This window comes from Miniopterus natalensis, chromosome 1, assembly GCF_054644295.1.
Source record: "Miniopterus natalensis isolate mMinNat1 chromosome 1, mMinNat1.hap1, whole genome shotgun sequence".
NCBI classification, from domain to species: Eukaryota; Metazoa; Chordata; class Mammalia; order Chiroptera; family Miniopteridae; genus Miniopterus; species Miniopterus natalensis.
Genome location: NC_142081.1, coordinates 79,233,234 through 79,256,981, shown reverse-complemented (window position 1 = coordinate 79,256,981; position 23,748 = coordinate 79,233,234). Strand labels below are relative to the sequence as shown.

The 23,748-nt window shown below is 37.2% G+C and overlaps 1 pseudogene; it reads right to left on the bottom strand.

Moving 5' to 3' along the window:
- Positions 1-5,546, bottom strand: part of LOC148094237 (small ribosomal subunit protein uS7m pseudogene) — a 34,342-nt pseudogene extending 28,796 nt beyond the window's left edge.
- Positions 5,547-23,748: the final 18,202 nt, after the last annotated feature.

Sequence of the window (23,748 nt, the reverse complement as noted above, 5' to 3'; positions counted from 1 at the left end):
TGATAGATAGATAGATGATAGATGATAGATAGATAGATAGATAGATAGATAGATAGATAGATAGATAGATAGATAGATAGATAGATAGATAGATAGATGATTGATGATAGATAGATATAGATAGATAGATAGATAGATAGATAGATAGATAGATAGATAGATAGATAGGTAGATAGATAGATAGATAGATGATAGATAGATAGATGATAGATAGATAGATGATAGATGATGATAGATGATAGATGATAGATAGATGATAGATAGATAGATGATAGATAGATAGATGATAGATAGATAGGTGATAGATAGATGATAGATAGGTGAGATATAAGAAACTAATTCCAAGGGCCAATAACATTCTTATATTCTTGTCTTGGTTCAACTGCAGTTTGCAGGAATTATCAGTCCTATCCCTATGTTGTCAATGAGAGCATAAATAAAAAGGAGACCTGAGGTCACATAGGAATTAAAATTGATGGAGAAATAAGTGAATATGGCAGGGACTGCTAGTTATTGGCTAGTATGCATTCCTTCTTTATTCCTTTAAGTAATAGAACCTCCTGCCACTCATCTAGACAGTTCATTTCCCAGCCATCCTCAAAGCTAGAAGTAGCAACATAACAAGTTTAGGCCAAAGAGATTCAAGAAGTGATGTGTGCAGCTTTTGAATCACCTCCTTAATCACCATGGCTGCTTGACATGAATCCCCTCTGTTATGTTCCCCCTGACTGAAAAATGGCACTAATTTCTCAGCTACCTTGGATGATTAACATGGAGGCCACATGTTCAGTGTGGCACAGCTGACTCATCAGCCCAGATCCTCAAACGAGCTCATGGGACAGAGTTACTCCATTTTGGGATCTCTTTGTTACAGAAATTTAGCCTGCATCATAGCTAATACAGTAACCAAAAAGGAGAAAAAGGTATACATATAGACTATGAGATGGACTTGACTAGCTCTTCATAAGAAGAGTATAGGTAACAACCCAAAATCTATGGAACACAGAAAAAGCAGTCCTAAGAGGGAAATTCACAGCAATACAGGCCTACTTCAAGTAACAAGAAAAATCTCAAATAAACAATCTAACCTTACACCTAAAGGAACAAGAAAAACAAAAACAAAGAAAGCCCAAAGTGAGTAGAAGGAAGGAAATAATAAAGATCAGAGTGGAAACAAACAAAACAGAATCTAAAAAAAAAAACACACACACAAAAGATCAATGTAACCAAGAGCTGGTTCTTTGAAAAAAATAAACAAGATTGATAAACCTTTAACCGACTCATCAAGAAAAAAGGGGAGATGACCCAAAGAAATAAAATCATAAATGAAAGAGAAGCGACAACTGACACCACAAAAATACATAAAAGTTGTAAGAAAATAATATGAACAATTAGATGCCAATAAATTGGACAATTTGGGTAAAATGGATAATTCCTAGAAACATACTATCTTCCAAGACTGAATCAAGAAGAAACAGAATATTTGAGCAGACCAATTACTACCAACAAAATCAGATCATAAATCAAAGAACTCCCAGTAGCCCCGGACTGGTGGGTTCAGTTGGTTGAAGTGTCATCACATACACCAGAAGGTCGCAGGTTCAATTCCCAGTCAGGGCACATACCTAGGTTGTGGGTTTACTCCCTGCTTGGGGCACATACCAGAGGCAACCAATCAATGTTTTTCTCTCACATCTATGTCTCTCTCCCCCTCTTCCTTCCTCTCTCTAAAATCAATGAACATGTCCTCAGGTGAGGATTTTTTTAAAAATAACTCCCAACAAACAAAAGTCCTGGACCAGATGACTTCACATGTGAATTTTACCAAACATTCAACGAAGAATCAACACCTATCCTTCTCAAACTATTAAAAAAAAAAAATCAAGAAAACAGAAGTTTCCCAAACTCTTTTTATGAGGCCAGCGTTATCCTGATTCAAAAACCAGACAAAGATGTTACAAAAAAAGAAAATTACAGGCCAATATCCCTATGAACATAGATGCAAAAATCCTCAACAAAATATTTGCAAACTGAATTCAGCAATACATTAAAAAGATCATAAACGGTGATCAAGTGGGATTTATTCCTGGGAAGCAAGGGTTGACTCAATACCTGCAAATCAATTAACGTGATACATCACATAAGCAAGATGAAGAAAGAAGACTATAGGAAATTTAAAGCGAGATAGCTGGAAACATGACAGAAATTACTCTAGTCGAAGTAAGGATAAACTACTAACTCTCAAGTCCAAATACAAAGGTCTATAAAACTATGTTTTTAAACTATGACAGACTTCAAGTAAATTAACAATTCTCTACTGAAGTTGAGAAGTTCGCATATCATTAAACTGATTCATCAGTATCAAAGATTTCTTATCATGTTGATGGTGGACCTGAGACCATAAGCTCTCCAAAGGCAGAAATATGCCTTACTTATATTTATTTTTGTATCCTCTCCTTTCTTCCTACCCTACCCCTAATATGTAGGTAAGTACCAATATCTTGGAACAACCTAAGGATTAAAAACAAATGCCTACTACAGAATTGATTGCTGTTGTCTTTATCCCAATAATCCTCAACTTCTGCCATTTATTGGTTCTCAGAAATGAGAGCACATTTTCAGTCCTTAGAGATAGTATAGACCCTGTGAAAACTTAGAGCTACAGACATTAATTTTATTAGATATAGAATTAAGAAAGGTTTATTCATGATCTAGTGTATGCCTGGCTCTGTGTTAATCACTTCCACACAATATTACGTATTTAAAGTAGACATCATCATCTCCATTTAAAAGATTAGGAAACTAAAACATAGATTAAGTTACCTGCCCAAAATTATAACAGAGCTTGGTTAATAACAGAACCTGGACTAGAACCCATCCTTCCTGACTGAGTCTAGTCCTCTTTCTGAGAGCTCTCCTCTGTTGCCTTATCACTTTGTGATATATTTTTACATTTCAAACCTCAGGCCAAAAAAAGGGAGGGGGGACCTACCAGCATAGTAATGACTGCAGGTATTGATGGATAATAAAATGAAAGGATAGTCCTAGCCAGACAGATCAGGAAGGACCATGGGTAAACATATCAGAACAATTCTTCTCTAAATAAAAACTGGAAAACTTTCCAAGATGAAAGTGATCAATTGTACACCACCATTAATTAACACAAATATTTTTATTCACTTTGAAAGCTGTCACCTCGTTCAACATAATTCTTCACCATAGGTCTAATTAGGATGTTTGGATCCAAAAGTACCAACAAGAATGGATATATCAAGGTCAGGAATTACCCAGCTATATGACTCTAAGTGGCTTAATTAACTGTACATACCTTCCCATTAAAAGGTCATACTTGCTGGAGGAGACAGATCCATATGCTCAGTTTCAGACCCCTTGATCAGAAAAGACCTGGTATTAGGAAAAAACAGTACCTTTTGAATCTGTAGTCTGATATTGTTTTATTTGTTTGATATTATTTGTTATATTAATTGGCTCTAATTAACGCCAAAGAGAGAAAGTTAGGAAGGAATGAGACGGAAACAATTGATGAAATGAGTTATCTGTGCAATTCTTGGCCCTGATAATGGGACCATAACAGTGTCTACGAATCTCAGGTGCCAAGAAAATATCAACTTGGTCTCACATCTCTCAGATTAAACTTCCATTTTCCAGACAGAGAAATTTGGTGTAAGATCATAAACAAGCCTTTATTAGAGTTAGAAGTGGAGATGTTGAAATACATGATTCCAAGAAGTGTCATGACATAAGTTAAGAAATTCTAGATTACATGCCTCCAACAGCTAGGAGATAAATGCAGGGAACCAGCAGAATTGCACGGAAAGACCTATATGTGAGGCACTTTGTTTGATGGACCCAGTGAGCACAGATAGTCCCCTCCCATTCGGGGTGTCTAGAGCACACCCTTGATTCTCTGTGCTTCTGATGAAGTTTCTGCTTCAATGGGACAACGGCTTTCTATCAGAGAGTGTCATAACATCCAATCAAAGAGTGTCATAACACAGAACCCTTCTAATTGGTGTGGAGAGCTCTGCAAGAGCATATTAGTTGTAAGCCATAGCATCACCTCTTTTTAAGGAAAGGGAACAAAATTTAAATACACAGAGAGACAGAGAGATAATTAATTGCCTTCTTGGCAACTTACCACTCTACTGCCAATGGGATCACTGTGACAAGTTATGAAATTCAGGTCAAAATATTTAACTCTGCCACTTATTCAAGTAGTAGACCCAATTTTAGGCACCCCACAGTTAGGGTGCTGATAGAGAAAAGTCTTCTCTTCATTTTCTACAGTAGTACATTTAACTATTAGTAGCTATGGGTGTACTATTTCCTCTATATGTCTGTCTATGAAGTATACACTTGAATTTCTACCAATGTAAGGAATAAATGATGAATACAGGCAATTGTGGTCATCTGGATATATACATAAAAACATAGGAGTAAGAATAGAATACCTGATAGAAATATTTCAAAATAACCTGATAGAAAGTGGAGACCTAATAAATAAGGTGTAAGAAGGTGAATTAGCCAATATTCCTAAAAGAATTGCCAATTATACCAACTTGATTCATAGCTCCTGAAAGTTTAGATCTCTGGGTCACCCTAATAAAGCCCAATGATGTAAATTGTACAACCAAGACAGGAAATTCTGTGACCCAAGTTTCAAGGGTGAAGGTGAAGGACATCTACACCATAAACATATCCATCACCTCCAGAAGTTTCCTCTTGTCCTCTTTATTTATTATTATTATTGTTATATTATTTGATAAGAACACAACATAAGATCTGCCCTATTAGCATTTTTAAAGTATGCAATACAGTACTATAAACTATAGGCATTTTGTTTTATGGTAGATCTCTAGTACTCACTCATCTTGCATAACTCAAACTTTGTACCCTTTAACTAATACCTTCCTATTTCCCCTTCACTTCAGTCCCTGGAAATCACCATTCTACTCTCTGCTTCTATGAGTATATTTTAGATTCCTTATATCAGTGGTATCATGTGGTATTTGTCCTTTTCTGTCTGGCTTATTTCAGTTACCATAATGTCCTCCAGGTTCATCTATGTCGTCACAAATGGCAGGATTTCCTTCTTTGTTAATGCTAAATATCCCACTGTGTGTGTGTGTGTATTTTTTTGTTATTATTATTCATTCATCCATCAATGAACTTTAGGTTGCTTCCATGTCTTGGCTATTGTGAATACAGCAGTCTCCCCTTATCGGTGGGAGATATGTTCCAAGGCCCCGAGTGGGTGTCTGAAATCGCAGATAGTCCTGAACTCTAATCAGTTTCTTCAACTCTGCCAAAAATGTGGCAGCAGCTTCTTCAGCAGACACAGTATTTCTCGTAATTTTTATATTTCTCAGTCCAGACCTGTTCCCGAATCTGTGTAACCATACCCTATTTGCAGTAAATGGCTCGGTGTCACTCACTTTGGGGGTTCACTTACTAAGGTCGTTGTATGGGCTCAGTGCTTTCTGGCGCAGCATGTCGCCATCGGTCTGAGCCTGTCTTCCGTTCATGTCTCCCACCCACAGATCTCATGCCTTTTCCGTCTTAACTAACTTATCGCACAGTGTGGCCATAACTTTTGCAGTCTGAGGTGAAACAGAAAAACTAGCACAAATCTCTTTTTCCTTCTTCACAGTTTCACAGATAATGTTGTTCTTACTGTGGGTCTTAGCTCCCTCAGCATAAGATTTTTTTCTTATTCGGTTGAGAACTTCCACCTTTTCTCTCGATGAAAGCACGTGCTGCCTCTCTGGCATATCCAATCTGTCAGCATCACTGCTCTTGAGTTTTGGGGCCATTGCTAAGTAAAACAAGGGTTAGTTGAGCATGAGCATTGCCAACTGATACCGCTTCAGTCAAGCTGATAACCAAGATGGCTAAGTGGCTAAGGGGCTCATAGTGTATACGGTGCGGATATCCTAGACCAAGAATGATTTACGGCCTGGGTGAGACATCACGAGATTTCATTATACTGCTCAGAAAAGCATACAGTTTAAAACTTATGACTTGTCTCTATCTGAAATTCTTCATTTAATATTTTCATACCATGGTTGACCAAGGTAACTGAAACCTTGGAAAATGAAACCACAGGTAACAAGGACTACCAGAAACCTTTGAGATAGTGATTTCAACCCCCTTGCGTATATACCCAGAAGTGGGATTGCTGGATCGTATATATGGCAGTTCTAATTACATGAGTCCTGTCACCTCATTTCTAAGTTTTTCGGATTCTGATTTGTGGTGGGGGGGGGGGTGGTTCTGTCTTGTATTTTCTTCATGTCTTTTAGCTCATATTGAAATAAGAGTTACAGTTTTCATCTGTTCTGTTGGCATGTCTTTCTGGCATGGTTTAATTGTAAGGAGATTTGTTTTTCTTATAACTTAGTGTGGGATTTTTACTTCAATGATTTCTGTGGCTTGTTTTTCATGTGACACTAATTTTTCTCAAACATTTAAATGGAGACATAATTCAGGGCATCTTTTCCAACTTCATAGAGCTCCCTCTTCTATTGCCTTCTTGTAGTGTTCAAAAATATAGCGGCTTGCTTTCTGAGATTTCCCAGGCCTGTCTCCATCTCCCACTTTAATCTAGTTCTGCTCTTTCCCTCATCTGATATCCAGTGTGGGTCACTGTCCAGGAATGGAATAGTCAGTTTTGAGAATTCACAAAGGCTATACTTCTCCATCCTCTAAAGACTTTACCTCTGTCCTCTTGCCCTAACCCATTATTAGAGTGGGCAAAGTCCCTTCCAGAGGAGATATATTATTTTCATGGATTGTAACCAGGCTTTTCAATAAATACTTATAAGCAATTCTGGGACTCTCTTCTCTGATCAAACACTGCATTGTTTCCCTCTGATTTCCCTCCTGAAGATGCAGGTCCTATGCAAATATTATGACAGTTGGTGATTTTTCCGACTTGCTTGTATTTTCATAGGAATACCTTATGTCTCAGGTTGCAATTGCCAGAAGCATCACTGAGATGGAATTTGGAAGGCAAAATGTTTATTAGAAAACAACACAGATGAAAGGAATGAGAGGAAGACAGCAATGGGCAGAAGGAGATAATAGCACTGCGATGCATGTCTGTCAGTGCTTTCACCAACACAACAGGGAGGTCTGGAGCAAATATTGCCTGTCACAATTGCCCAATTGGACCCAAGTGGCCATGAGTGTATACCTCATTTCATTCAGTCATTGGATGTGTGTGTGCTGTGCTGAGAAAGGCGTGATCACAGGCAAGGAAACTCTCTGCAGCTGAGGCAGATCTGAAGTAGCTGATAGCTCCCTGAAGCTGGATTGCAAGTCTTTCCTTAAAGAGCACATCTCTTTGTCTACCATAACTTGTTACCTAGTTTTATTCTAAATGTCTGCTGCAATTTTATTTGGAATTACATTGAATTTATAGATTAATTTAGGAGAATTTACATCTTTAGAATATTGAGTTTTCCAATCCATGAAAATAATATTTCTTCACATTTATGGTTTTATGGCTTTCTGTACAAAAAGTCTGTCCTTCCTAAATTCACTCATTAATTCTAACAGTTACTGCAGATTCATTTGGATTTTATAGGCATATATTCATGTCACTTTCAAATAATGGAAGATTTATTCGTTTGTTTTCTATTCATACCTTTTATTTCTTTTATCGCCTTTTTCTCTGTCCATGATTTCCAGGAAATGTTGAATAAAAGGGATAATACAGGCATCTGTCTCATTCTTAGTATCAAAGGGAAAACTTTCACTATTTCACCATTAAATATGGTTTTTTGAAGATACATATTTTCAGATTAAAGAAATTTTTCTATTTCTAACTTTTTCAAATAATAAATATAAATGTTGAATTTTAGCAAATGTATGCTCTCCATCTTCTGAGATAATCATATTATTATTTTTTTTTATTCTATTAGTGCAGTAAGTTACATAAATTGATATTTTTTATATTAAAGCAAACTTGCATTCTTGGAATAAAAGTGACTTGATTGTGATGTGTCATCTTTTTTCATAAATTGCTACATTCTATTTGTAAACATTTTGTTTGGAAGTTTGCATCTATGTCCACAGAAAGATTGGGTTTTTCTTTCTTACAATATCTTTATCACATTTGAGTATCAAGGTTATGTTGACCTCATAAAATATGTTGTGAAGAATTACTTTTTTTCTGTTCTCTAGAATAATTTATAATTGATGTTATTTCTTTTATGAAGATTGGAGGACACTGAGCAATATAAGCTTGGAGATTTCTATATGGCAAGACAATTCTTTTAGTAACTATAATACTACTCAGATTTTCTACTTCTTATATCATTTTTGGTAAGTTTTTATTTTCCAAGACTCTGTCCATTTTATCTACATTTTCAAAATTATTTACATAGTTATTTATAATACCCTACTATTTTAAATTAATTCTGTAGAATCCATAGTGATGTCCCCTTTTTCATTGTTGATATTAGTAATTTTGTGCTTTTATTCTTTCAATCTTGCTAGAAGTTTATCAATTTAACTAATCTTTTCAAAGAACAAAATCTAGCATTTTTATTCTTTCTGTTGTACATTTGTTTTTTTACTTCATTGTTTCCTTTTTCTACTTTCTTTGGGCTCAATTTTCTGTAGCACTTTCAAGTTCTTAAAATAGATAATTTGATCACTGCTTTTTCAGCAATATAATATTAGCAATTTAAGGCTATAAATTTCCCTCTTTGCATGTCTTTAGCTATATCCACAACAAGTTGTGTTATGTCATATTTTCATTATCATTCATTTCAAGATATTTTCTGGCTTCCATTGTACTTGTCTTCTTTAAACCTTTGGTAATTAAGTAGTTTATTTCCGAACATTTTCGCATTTTCATTACCTTTTTGTTGTTGTTGTTTAGCTTAGTTGCACTGGGCCCTGAGAATATAATGTATACAATTTCTATCTTTTAAATTTTGTTGCAAAATGTTTTATAGCTCTGCATATGTTAAATTTTGGTAATGTTTCATATTACTTGAAAATAAAGTATACTCTGCAGTTGTTGGCTACAGTATTCTATATCTATTGATGACATTAATTTTATTAACTTCTTGAATCATATAATGACGATCTTCTTTATACCTATAGATTTTTTTTTGTCTTTTAGTTCTATCAATTACTGTTGAATGTGTTTTAGAGTCTCCCATTATGATCATGGATTTCTCCATTTCTCATTTTAGTTCTACCAAAATTTGCTTTGTATATTTTGAAACTATGTTGCACACAAATTTATAATTGCTTTATCTTATGGGTTCTTTGCCCCATTTATCATTTGGAAATGTCCTTTTTCATTTCTAGTAATTTTCTTGTCTTTTAGTTTACTATGGTTAAATCTATATAGCTTTCTTTTGCTTAGGGTTTGTGTAGTATATCTTTGTCTAGTCTTTTCACTTTCAACCTTTATCTTAAAGGTGTGTCTCCTCTACGCATTATATAGTGGGATATCATTCTTTTTTAATGTGTCTTTTGATTGGACAATTTAGTCCATTAATAGTGAATATACTTACAGTTGAATTTGAGCTCGTATTTACCAACTTATTGTTTTTCTGTCTTACTTACCATTTCTTCAATCTGTTTTATGTTACTTTTTCTCTCCTTGTTTTTAATGAATATAGTATATTTTATTCCATTTTCCTCTATATTAATTTGTTTATAATATATTATTTTACTACCTTTTAGTTATTACCCTAGGTTACAGCATTCTTGGCTTCTTAGAATATGAATTAATTATTTTATTGTTCCCCAGACAAGATTATATCCCCAGAATACTTAAACTTTATTTACCTCACCACCAATTTTTTATTGTTATTTTCATGCCTTTTAATTGTACAGATATTTTAACCCCATGAGCTATTATTATTGTTTTGTATAGCATATATTCCTTTAAATTTGCCCGTATATTTACTTTTTCCATGGTTCTTCATTTATGCTTCACTCAAGTTCCTGTTACTCTTGCTAAAACACATCTCTTTAGTATTTTTTTTTTTTTTAGTGCAAGTCTATTTATGAACAATTCTCTCCATTTTTATCTAAAATATCTTCACTTTACCTTCTCTTTAAAGGATATTTTTTTCTAGGTATAGAGTTTTATGTTGGTACTTATTTTCTTTCAGTTCTGGAAATTCCAAAAGCTATCTAATAACATTAGCTAATTTTAGCACAAGGGAGCTTGTTAAAGTGGGTTAATAAAGTGTTGTTCGACTCTAGGAGCCTTGGTGACTATAAGATGGCAAGGCACTAGTCAGGTATCCTTTTGAATAATAATAATGAATTGTAATTATACCTTTATCATATACTAATTTCTTACTTATACTTAATACCGTTTCTGGGTTACATATTATATTGTATTGATTACTCTGTCTATTCTTGGTACAGAAACAGTCTGCTTATTTGTTTTTATTTCTAATACATTAAATATCTCATAATGTAGGTTTCTCTTACTTCACTACTTTTCTTTTTCAAAATTTTACTGACATATTTCCATCCATTTATTCTTCCAGGTAGTCTTAAGAATTGTTGTATAAATTTCCTACATAAAAGTCATTAGAATTTTTATTGAAAGCAACATATTTATAAATTAATTTGCACTACATTTATAATACTGTCTTTACTCTGGCAACATGATAGCGTCTCAGTTATGGAAGTCACATGTCTCTGAGAAGATGTGTGTGTGTGTGTGTGTGTGTGTATCCTGTACATTGTACATTTTACTTTTGTTCATAAGTATAGAAGCTTCTATTGGTATTATAAATGAAATCTCTTCCCACAATATTTGCTATGTATTTGTTCTACAGGAAAGTCACCATGCAGAGCTCTCAAATTAAGTATAATCATTTCCCCTTAATCCTTTTGGCAGTCAGGTAGACAATCAGATAATCAAAAAATAAGGATAATTTTGCCTTTTATTTCCCAATATTCATGCCTATTTTTACACTAAATTTGTTGTAACTTAAAGGAAGATATATTGAATAAGAGTTAAGAAATGCAGAATATCCATATAACATAATATTCTTTGGCCATAAAAAGTAATGAAGTACTGATTCATACTACAACATGGATGAACCTTGAAAACATGCTAAGTGAAATAAGCTAGTCACAAAAGACCAAATATTATATGATAAAATTTATATGGAAGTCTGGAAGAGGTAAATCTATGTTGATGAAAACAGATTAATAATTTCTTAGGTCTAGGGAAGGATGTGGAACTAAGAGGGTGATAGTTAGAGGATACAGGATTCCTTGGTGAGGTGATGAAAGCTATGGTGTTGGTTGCAGATATCTGTGAACTTATAAAAACCATTGAATTGTACACTTTAAATGAATGAATTGTATGGTATGTGATTTAAATCTCAATAAAGTTTGTTTTTAGAAAAAGAGTCATGATAACTTACGTCTTTGTCTTGTCTCTGACTTTAAAAGAAAAAAAATTCAAGTTAGTGTTTCAGTTTTGCATGATTTTGTTTACGGGTTTTATGTCTCCAATCATTTTGCTCTAAGGCCTCATTTCCAACATTTTGTGCTTTCATATATGTAGGAAAGGGGCTGAAATAACAAAAGCTGCATTCCCCAGATACTTTTGCCAGCTGGCTTCTGGTAGTTTCTGCCAATGGAAGGCACTGGTGGAAGACTAGAACTAGACTGGAAGGTGGAAGAGGGAGCCCTCTTTCCACTTTTGGCTTCTAATGACCTATCTGGTGGTAGCAGCAGCGAGGATGGTGTCAACTTGTAACAGTAGCTACAATAATACTGAAAGCAGCAATAGCAATGGCCAACAGCAGCAACAGCAGTGGATGAGGGGGTGACGACTTCTGGGTCCTTCACAGCAGCTGACTCCAAAAAGCACAAGTGCCTTTGACAGAGTGCCCTTGACTGCTGGAAAACATTGTCCTTCAAGCCCAAATTCTGGTCACTAACCTTACCTTCCTCCAGTCATTTCATCATGTTTATAAACAATTCCCATATTAAACCTCTGTTTTACATATGTAGAGTGGTTTCTACTTCCTTGAGTGAACCCTAACTGATAGACATAGTAAGAAATTTTTTTTCTATTCAAATTTTGGCAGCACTTCTCATCCGACTGGATGTTGAATTACATCAGATGCTTGTTTTGAATTTTTTAAGGGTATCATAGTACTTTTCTCTGTTGACATACTGATTAATTACACTAAGGAATTTTCTAATATTGAATCATTTTTATGTCTTAGCTTGGATACTCCCCAAAACAGAGGCTGACACAGGGACCATGGTACCTACCAGTAGTCTACTTGAGAGGTGATCCCAAGAAACTGGAGTGAGCACATGGGGAGAGTGAGACCGAAAGGACAAAAAATACAGGATGCGCTACGAGCTCATGGCTACAGAGCACTGGGCTTCACTTTCCTTTGGGAAACCTCAGCGTAATCGTGTGATGCACTTGGGAATGCCTCCTCATTGAGTTTTTATCCCAATGATGGAGATTCGTCACTTGGGACATAAACTCTTCCACACCTCTGGGCAGCACCTGAGTTACAGGCTGCAGCTCCAAGGCTTGGAAAAGCCCTGGGGCGGGAGAGCTGGGGGCAGCGGTGGGCGTCAGAGCTGGGCCAGGGGATGTGGGTGGAGCGCCGAGGCATCTGGGACGCCTGTGCTACAGAGCTGACCCCTCTTGGTTCCGCTCGTTTATTTTTTCTAATCTGATATTTTTGTATTTAGTTTTCTTTGAGCATCAGAGTTATTACAAAATGAACTGTAAAGCTTTGAAATATTTAAAATATTGTCTCTTTCATAAAAGTGTGCAGGAATTGCTTGTAAAACTATTTGGATCCAGTGCTTTTCCAGAGGTAAGTCGCTGATGACCTTTTACATTTCATTGACAAATGCCCTCCTTTACTTCAAATCAGCTATAGAAACAGGATGTGATCAGTTTTTATTTATGGGAAGCAGCATAATCAGCCAAATAACCAGAGCTCTGCTTTTACAATTCATGTAAAAAGAAACACAAAGCAAAATTTCTACCTGGTTTAGATATGGATAGATATAGATGTAGACCATAGACATAGATAAGAATTCTAAAATATACTCATCTCTGTCAAGGAAAAGGATAATTGAAAGAATATCCAGAGATCTTACCCACCAAAAAGACCACAAAGTATTGCCAAATTTCTCAGTTTATAATATTCACTATAAACAATTGAACTCTCCACACTTGGCATTTCTGTTATAGAGCATCCAGGCATATAGAATATTCTCTATGTAACAAATAGGAAAATATACCTGAGAAAAGAGACAGCAAAAGTGGAGGGGTCCCTGGGACACCAGCAAAAAATGTTTACATTTAGAGAAAGTTTTTTTTTCTTGTCATAAAAAAAAATTACTTTAAGATTTTGCATGAGATGTTTTGACTTTCTCTTCAGTGCAAAACCATTTTCCTCAAATAATTTACCTAATAGACATGAAGAACTGCTATCAAGTCTTTTCTCCTCCAGTTATAGCAGTGAGAAAATTATATTACATCAGCTGCTGACAACTAGTATCCCTCTCAGGGGCACATAATGAGAGAACTGTCAGGCATGATGAGTGTCCAGTACAGAAATATTTAATTAATGAGCTCTTGTCTCGCCTCTAGGTAATTCTTCACAGTCCTGAGGATATATAGAAAGCACCCTCTGATCAGTCCAGAGAATTAAAAAGAAAAAAACAGTTGCTGCTGAAAGAATTTCAGTTTTCATTTTTTTAATCCAAGTTACCTATAAAATTCTATGCACCTCCTTTTTAACATGATTAAGACTGTAAAGGAGTAGGGTGTCATAGAACCTAAACTTTATATCTTATATTTTAGATCTTATATTTATATTAAGCAAACTACAACAGGATGTTACAGTGAATTCCTCTCCACATAGCTTTGTGGAAGTAACTTTTCAATTTGGTAATTAAAACAGCACTTACATTTATTAGAATACAGCAGTGCAATATGTGTGAGGTACTTGCTCAATGTGTTCACAAGGCTGGATGCGTATTCAGGATTCACAGACCCCTGGTAATATTTCCATGGTCCCCAATTTGGGAGCCACCCATATTCAGGACTTGAACAAGGCCAGGCTGCTCAGGAATGTTGCTTTCTTACATCAAAGCCTTCTTACTCTTTTCAGAAGGGGGGAAAGTAAAGACAACAGATGTTCATTTCTGATTTAATGCAACTTCCTTTCGTTTAGCCTTCAGTGAAAATGAAGAACTAATCACTACTCTTCATGTCATAAACTTTAATACTTATTTTTAAAAACTACACATGTGTAGGCCTCCCTGCAGTTTCCTGTTCTTTTCAGTCACTCTTCTCTTTTATTAAGGCTAAGAAGTCATTTAACTATTTTTACTCTCACTTTTTATTATAGAGATGATTTTTTTTTACCAGGATTTTTGTTAGGTGGGAGGAAATCAACAGGAGTTTGTTTTTGTTTTGACCCTGGTTAAATTGCTCTGCATCCCGCCAACATATCTGCTTCCTATTGCTGGAGGTAGCAGAGCCAGGAGGATGTCAGCATGAATCAGAAGCAGAAGCTGGTTTGAATTCTGACTGTCACTTACTAGCTATTCACTTAACCTCTCTTAACCTTGGTTTCCCCGTCTGTAAAATGGGGCTTTTCATAGTTTGATGAGGATTACATGAACTAATGTTGGTGCCGGGTGTGTAATAGCACTCTGTGTACTTTTGTAACAAATAAATATGGTTTGTTTATTTATTACACATCCCTAATGCTGCTTGATGGCTAATGGGTAAAGTGAGCCTTGAAAAATATTTATAACTTGTGTGATTAAATTGCCAGACAAACTTCCTCATTTCATTCACGCCTTCTTTCCATTTCTGGTGAGCCATTCCTTCCAAGTGTGAGGTGTGGCAGGAACTCTTCTAAACCAACAGTAGCTCACACGGTGATATAACCAAGGCTGACATGATATAACCAAAATTCCCATAAATTTCCTATAATTTAAAAATTAAAAATCAGTCCATGATCTATTATTTGGAAAATATTTGCAGTCAAAAGTGTTTACCACCAAAAAATAGTTTGTTGTCCTTATCACTTTAATTCAGAGCCTAGAAAGTGTAAAGATGTGCTGCTCTAGTCAAGTTACTCACCCACTCTGCTTCCCATATGGGGCGTGTTAGGAGGATTAGGTGATTAATATACGAGAACTGCTAAGACAATGCCTGGCTCAAAGCAAATAATCAATAAATGCCATCTGGGATTATCACAGGGTTTCCCACATACAGGTTAGAAAGGTCAGGAGTTACAGTGGCTCTCTGGCAAAAATGCCCCAAGGTGCAAAAGGTGTCAAGTTCTTTTCCCACATGCCCAGAGAACAACCCAGCACACACATTCCCCTTCACAACCAGGAGAAGTAAGATAAAAGGAAGGAAATGTAAGAATGGCAATTTTAAAAGATTCACCAAGGCGTGTGATATGATTTGGACTGGTTCTGCTGTGATCTTAGCTAACTTATTTTCTGCCCTTATTTTTTCACCTGAAAAAAAAAAAAAGAATTTATTAAGGGCTTTTTCATACTCAGGTGAAAGGTGCTAAGGTGCTATTGGCTTGAAAAGTGTCATAGATTAACAGCCTTCCTAACCATTTTTAAATAGTAGCAAATGTTCCTACTAAAAAAGTGCCGTGGTTTTAGTAGCCTGGAAAAGATTGCAATTTATTCAAACATCAGCTGCTGTTACGTCTGGCTTCTATTCAGTGCCATTTACCTTGGGAGCCTGGAAAATGTGTGGACTGTGCAAGTGCGCCATCTGCTGGCCCTAGAGACTCAGGCTGGGCCCGGGGCAAGGACGTTTGTCCGACACAGCCTGTCGGGGGCCACTGGCAGGGAAGTCGCCAAAGCTCTTTCCACCGCCTCACGTCCTGGTATTAAATGAGCACAGTGAACACATTGCTTTTTCAAAGATACGTGATTTAACAGAGAGAGAAGCAGAGACAGAGACAGAGACAGAGACAGAGACAGAGACAGAGACAGAGACAGAGACAGAGACAGAGACAGAGACAGAGACAGAGACAGGGGGTTTACATTATCATCTAGGGAGAAAACATTTTTATTGCACTCTCAGAAAAGAAATAACCCTAAGAAATCATCTTTTCCAACTACCTCATTTTACACACGAGAAAAATGAGGTTTCAAGAGCCACCCAACTTTCTCACGTTGTTCAGTAGCAGCAGGACAGGACTCCAAGGCTCCAGCCTGACAATCCTGCTACACTGGGGAAGGGGAAGGAGGGCCGAGGTATGTGCCAAACTTCCCAACCAGTTTCCCGGGCCTCCTGCATACATTTGACTGGTAGGAGCTCTTTAAGCATCGTTTGCAAAGAACCATAACTGCTCTTATAACCATATAAAAACCTTCACCTGTGGTCCTAGCCAAAAGCAAAAACCTTCTTCTGGTTTTATTGCACTTATCAAAGACAGAAAAAAATAATAGGTAGGAACGCTTTCTTTTGTGATTTTTACTTCTCAAAAAGACAAAGATTTAAGCAGTTTAATCACAACATCTGCCATGCCATTCAACAGCAAATGCCCGCCTCTTACTAGGCAGACACCAGAATGGAAGCAAGGGCCTTTCAAGCCAGAAACCCTAGACTCTTACTGCTCTAGCCAAAGAGATGTTTCTTTTAGCTTATAAGGCCAACTATTTACAAAATTGGTTTTAGTCCAATACTGACTAATTTGCTTGGGTCACCTGCCACAAGATCAGGAGCACTCATTCAGATAGGGCCCAGGCCCAGAGAAATGCTGGTGCCATCCGATAGAGGGCAGTAGTGTAAAGACCCATAATCACCCTGCTCTGCTCCCCTTTCAGGAAAAAAGGGGCACATGTGCTATGTTTTTGTAGCTGAGACTGTTTTTCTGAGTGGAGCCAATCATTTTTCAGATGCCAAAATTAATTTTAAAAGCCAATGATCTGACAAGAACAAATACTAATAATTCTTATTTTCCCCAACTTACGACTCCAGATCCATGTTATACCCTCTAAAACTCCTAAATCAAAGTTCTTTTAGTTTATAACATGACAGAGACAAATTTTGGGTCCATCTGAAGACAAGGTTGACAGTTTTCTCGCCACCTAGCAAAACAAAAAAAACTAAACACGATTCAAAAAATTTCCAAGGAAAACAGCTTCAAGAATCTTGAAAATCATACCTATTTTTGTTTGTAATGTGTGAAATTATTACAAGTATGTTCACCAAGAGGACTATTGATAGATGACTCACAATTTAGCTAAATTCAATGAACCACACACTGTGCCTATCCCAGTAGGTGACTCATGCATTTTTTATTTCAAGTGTCAAGTGTTTGCCAAAAACAGTATTTAAAAAAAGTAATGAAAATTGTTCTGAAAGAGCTCATGAATAGGGTAAGACTACCCACCGACAGCCTCATTTGTGCTCTGACCACTTCCATGGGATTCGGTGGGTCTGCTCCAGTCACGCTCCACAGAGACAGCGCTCGCCACAGCAACTCGGGCAGGGGAGGGCATCCCCTGCTCACTGTGCACAGCTATTCCCCTCAGTGCCCACGTCTCAGGAGAGGCTTGAGATATCTGAGGGCACCCCAACAATGTGTATTCTGAGGTACACATGGTTTTACTAAAACATTGAAAATACATATATTCAATTCCTTTTGTTATCTATTGAGCTTACCTTTTCTTCCTACCTTTTTAATCTATATTTTAAAAAGCCTAATTATCAGGGAGGAAAAACAAGGGATGAAAGGTCACCTAGAGAAGAGAGTGGAAGTGACTGCTAGTGAAAACCAGTTAAGGGGCATGCGCTGTATTCTGCATGAACGTTTTCATGCGCACCTGCCACTAGGCTATTCCTGAAGTCCTTTCAGCCTGCCTCTCTGTCCAACCAAAGGAAAAGCTTATAGGCCCCATTGACTCATTGATGTTCTTTCTCCCCCAAAATATCAAATTTGCTCCTCACTAAGTAACATGCTTATAAAGCTCAAAAAGACATTATTGCATGTCAATTGGGGTGTTTTAATAAATATTTACAGTTGAGGTATTTAAAGGGAAAGGATTTTAAATCTTACAAATGCATTTTTAAAATCCTCACCTGAGGATATTTTTTCCATTGGTTTTTAGAGAGAGTGTGGGAAGGAGAGAGGGAAGGGAGGGGAGAGAGACGGGGAGGGAGAGGGAGAGAGGGAGAAACTTCGATGTAAGAGAGAGACATATCAATTGGTGCCTCCCACTTGAGCCCCAACTGGGGCCAGGGATCGAACCTGTAACCCAAGTACTTGCCCTTGATCAAGAATCAAACCCGTGACTTTTTGGTCCTCACGGGCTGATGCTCTAACCACTGAGTCACACCAGCCAGGGCTACAAATGCATTTTGAAATGACATGAGGCTGAGAGGAAACAAAGTTACCAGTGCTGTAAGTAGTTCTCCCTAAAGATTATTATTTTTTTAAATCACAAACAACAATTTTTCAGGCCATGGCTTGGCTTTTGAGTTCACGCATCATTTCAGGCAAATAATAACAAGGTGCGCACTGTCCTTTTACGGTCCTTAGAGACCTGCCTCCCTGCGCACTGCGGGCATCACTTCTTCCTCTAAGAGGCTTTAAAGAAGAAGTGCGTCAAGAGCGCAGCAGGCTAACTCAGTGCTTTGCATTCTGTGGCCACCCCTTATAGGTTTGTGATCTCTTGTTGCTTAGCAACATCTACATAGATATAATTTCCATCTAGTGGTGAAATCAAGTATTTTTGGCCTCTGTTAACACCAAGATAAGCAGATCTCTAGATACCTTACACAGCAAAGGATACTTGGGTGCTATTTTATCCTTATAAGGAGAAAAAAAACAGATAAGAGAGGCTTTTTCCTTCTTACATGTTTCTTCTCTGTTCTGTTTATCAATTGCTGCATAACAAACCACTCCAAAACTTAGTAGCCTAAGACAGCTACTTATATCATCTCTTACAGTTCTGTGGTCTGACTAGGCTCAGCTGGATGGTAACTGCAGTCAGACGGCAGCAGGCACGAGAGTCTTCTGAAAGCCAGAATGGGCTAGACATCCAATTTGACTTCTTTCGTGCCCTGGTGCCTGGGCTGGGCTGGCTAAACATCTCCATTTCCACATTCTGGCTTGGCTTCGCAACACGGGCTCACAGGGAGGGTGGGGGAGCAGGGAGCGGGGTGGGGGGTGGGGAGAGGCTGTGTTCCACTCACGGGAAGGGATATTTTATCATTGACATTGTTTAGAATTGCTTGTGCATGGTAATAATATCGACTTTTGGTTGGCTTTAATATTGTTTTTAAATTATCTACAGACAAAACACCTCCTATTCTCTACCTTAGGTGGATTCCTTCCACTTCATAATGTGGCTGTCTCTGAATAGTTGGACTTCTCACCTGGTCATTGGCTTCCTCCCAAGCTAGCATTGCAGAAGGACAAGTGAAAACTGTGAGCCTTCTTATGACCAATTCTCAGAGTCATAGAGCGTCACATCCACTGCATTCTACGGGGCAAAAGCAAGACTCATGCTATCCTAGAGTTGTGGTGAGAAAAGTAAACAAGTGTGAGTACTGGAAAGCAGACTTCGTGGGGGCCATCTCTGGAGATAAGCAGCTTCTTTCTCACATGATTATTTAACCAAAGCTATAGTTGACTGGATTTCTACTAATAACCTAGCACAGCTTTAAAGGACTTTGCTGAAAGAGATTTTGAATTCAGGATTTTATTGAGTTTTAGGATCCTCTGATGAATTTTTAAAAATTATTTCTTACTAAGATAACAGAAATTCAAGTGCATAGTGCAAACCTGGTGCTATGACTTTGGCATCTCTCTCACCTTAACCACGAGCCAAAATGTTTCCAAATGGTTGTATTTATAGCTCAACTTCATTTTTTATATGTACTCATCTGAACAACTAGGAACTTTCCAGAGCTATATCACTTCATTTAACTCAAAATTATTCACAGAGGTCCTAGGCCAGCTGTCAATAGAATCTTCAGGTTTCCTGAACCCATAAATTATGACTAACCTAAATGTCAAGACTCTAGAGGCTTAAATATTTCTTAAAATAGCATAGTGGACCCTTTTTATGTGCCAGGCACTATTCTCTGTGCTTTATATATATTAGCTCATTTAAAGCTCATAACCCTGTAAGGTAGTAACCATTGTTATTCTCATTTACAGATGAGGAAACTGAAGCCCAAAGAGGTTAAGGAATTTATCTCAGACCCCAAAGCTAGCAATGAGAAGAATCAATGCAGTCTGATTCTAGAACCCAAGCACTTAATAACCATGCTATGACGCTCCACAAATCACAGAATAGGTATCACCGGGCAAGAAAGAATATGCATGTGATTATGCACCAAAGCCTTAAGAAAAACTTATGTAGTCAATAGCTGAATCAGCTCTATGTCTTAGACATGTCGAGAGATACTAATGATATGACTTGCTCCTCACATACAAACAGGTCAATACCTACCGAGGGAGGCAACACTGATAACCAAACAGTAACTGAACATTATCAAATGGTGCTATCCATAAATAGGTCCTAAAATGTGTGGTGATTTAGACTATAAGGTTGTAGGAATCCAGCTGGGATCAGAGACAACATTGTGACATTGGACAGAACACTTTCTCATTCAGCCAAATCACAAAACTCCTGTTTTCTGTTCACATCTGCATTGCCACCTGTGACTGTCAGTCCCTCTGTCACTACGGCTGATACGGGGCGGTGCGCCAAGAGCCCGGCCCATGCTGCATACGGGAGCCTGGTCCCGGTAGCCTCCCTCACAAAGCCGTCCCTCGGGCTGCTAGGATGTCGTGAAGCAATAACAAGGAGATGAACAAATTTTTTCAGCGTTTAACAAGGGGCATGCCTTACTGTGTCAGAGAGTGGCTATGTCGAAGAGGGCAAGCTGAGCCCTCTGCTCATTCCTCTACTAGAGAAGCTCTGCGCGGCTCAGAGAACAAAGCACCTCACGGCTGTCAGGTTCTAAGGCCCGACTGGCTCTGACCGTGGGCTGGTCACTTAACTTGCAGAGAGAACAGATAGTAACGGTAAAGAACTTACAGATGAGTAACGACCGCGAAACTGCAGTAAATCTGTTATCCTATTATACGAAAATGCCAGACGCTGCATTTGGGCGAAAGCAATCCTTCAAGAGCACTGGCCTACTCAAATGCAGCTACTTTACAGGATATTCTGAGTGTGCTTTAAATTTGGACCCATTAACATTTTTTACCAATGAGGCAAAAACTAAAGAAAACAACGTGGGTGAAGGGAGCCAGATGTGTAACATGGAACAACACTGCTTTGCTGCCTCTGTGGGGAAAAGCATCATGATAGGAATTAAGGTGATTTATTCCTATCACATCTAATAGGGCTACTTGAGGAACAATCACAAAGTGTCAGCAGATAAAGATTCCTACTTCAACGGTAAATAAATATCTGTCACACAGTTATTAAATGCTCAAGACTAGACTCTGAGAGCATAATAAATTATTGCAGGTCTTAAACTTTGAGCCCAGAGCATATTTCAAAGAAATACTTTGTTTTAGGAGGAGATTTAAAAGAATGAGTTACATTAATTGAGACTTCCTTAAAAATTGATTTAGCGAGTGCTTCTTACTGTTTTCTAAGCACCTCATTAGCATGGACATTTAACAGTCAAATTCAAAATCCATCAACACCTTAGATTTAACAATAGCTATCATAAGAGCAAATCTTTTAATAACTTTTGATGACTTTTATGAAAATCTCAAGTTATTGAAAAATACACACTATTTTTCATTAGCAAATTAATTTGACAAAAGTTTATCTTAAGCATTAAAGTTAGTTCACAAGAAGAAATTGGGATAAAGCTGCTAAAAAAACAGATAAAAGATTAGGCAGATCACTTAACCTATCAAAACAATTATGGAATTTCATCATTTTAAGAAACATAATTATATGTTCTTGATGCCATTAATTATGTCAGCCACATTAGATAACAATAGATGTCATAAGGAAAACAATTCATTTATCTTTAAAATTTATAGAAGAACAAACTGAGGGATCTCAGAGGGAAGGTGGGGATGGGGGAGTGGGCGGGGAGAGATTAATCAAAGAACTTATATGTTTATAAGCATAACCCATGGACAAAGACATTGGTCTGGGGAAAGTCTGGGGGTGGGGTGGATGCAGGGTGGAGGGGATCAATGAAGGTAAAAAGGGGACATCTGTAATATTTTCAACAATAAAGATAAAGAAACTTAAAAACAAATAAAATAAAATAAAATCACACACCAAAAAAAAAAAGAAAACCACTGGGAAAACAAGTCTCTACCATAAAATATTGTTGTTGTGAAAGAGAAAGCTTACTGGGTGTAAAATGACAGATATATTTAGAAGAAGAGCCAGATCACTTTGCACGATCAGGAAGAATAATGTGCCATTTGAGGGTGACAGCCTGGGTAACATGGGGGTAAAGATATAGGACAGAGGAAAAAGCAATCAGGAGAGAGAAGGGGGTTTGGTCACAAGACAGAAACATACTATTAGGAGTTGGAGTGTGCCCAAGGAGGAATTACTTTGAAAATTTTTACTTTTTAATTTTCCCTAAGGCTTTGAGAACAATCTGTTTAAACGTCGTGTTAATAACTTTTTTTTAATTTTAATTTTTTTCCTTTACCCCCAAATCTTCAGGAAAATTTTTCTACACACAACTGCCTTATTTATGTTAGTGGTACTTTCAGAAAAAGAAGACAGAGGGTGGGATCCAGAGACGAGGAGAGAGCAGCCAATGCAAAGACAGGGTGCTGCCGGAGAGTAGCTCTTAGAAGAGCATCCTAGGCCACGAACACTTCCAGGAAATCACAGAAATCATGGGGGGGGGGGCACCGGACTCCCCACTTCATGTGGAATGGGATCTTGCGCCACTTTAAGAGGATATTAAAGGAAAGGTTGACCACAGGAGGTGACAAACTTGGAAACACTTACATAGATTTTTATTATACACATAAACTGAGACCTGGAAGGGTGTATAGAGGCCTGATATATAGTTAAGAGCATGGACTCTGGAGTTAGACTGTTTCAATCTCAACGCTGCCACTTAACTGTATATCTTTGTGCAAGTTATTAAAGCCTCTGAGATTCCATTTCCTTCCCTGTAAATAGGGAACTAATATCTACCTCGTAGGGCTGTTATGAGGATTAAATGAGGTACAGCTGTAAAGTGCTTAGCAAGTACTTGGCATATAGTAATTGCTGTCCAAGGGTTTGTTAAGTAAAATAAATAAATATACATTAAATTGTTAACAGTGGTTATTTCTAGGGAATACGATAATAGGGGATTTGAATTGTTTAAATTTAATACTCATTTCTGAGTTGTTTAAATTTTCTACAGTGAGAATGTGTTACTTACAAAATCAGGAAAAGTAATAAAAAGATTTCTCTTTAGGGAAAATGCAAAGTACATATAAGAATCTTCATGGTGAGCATCAGGAACACATTATTTTTACAACAAATGACAACTTAATCTATTTATTGTAGTTTTCTGTTAAAATATAACCCTTATATTTTAAAGAAGTTCAAATTTGAACATGTGTCTAGCTCAAGATTCAACTTATCTACCATCAGAAGACAAATAAGACGAACGAACACATTTGTTCAAGTTCTGCTTCTATTTCTAGAGTCTATTACCATCCTAGGACTGGTAAGTGTTGCTTGAAA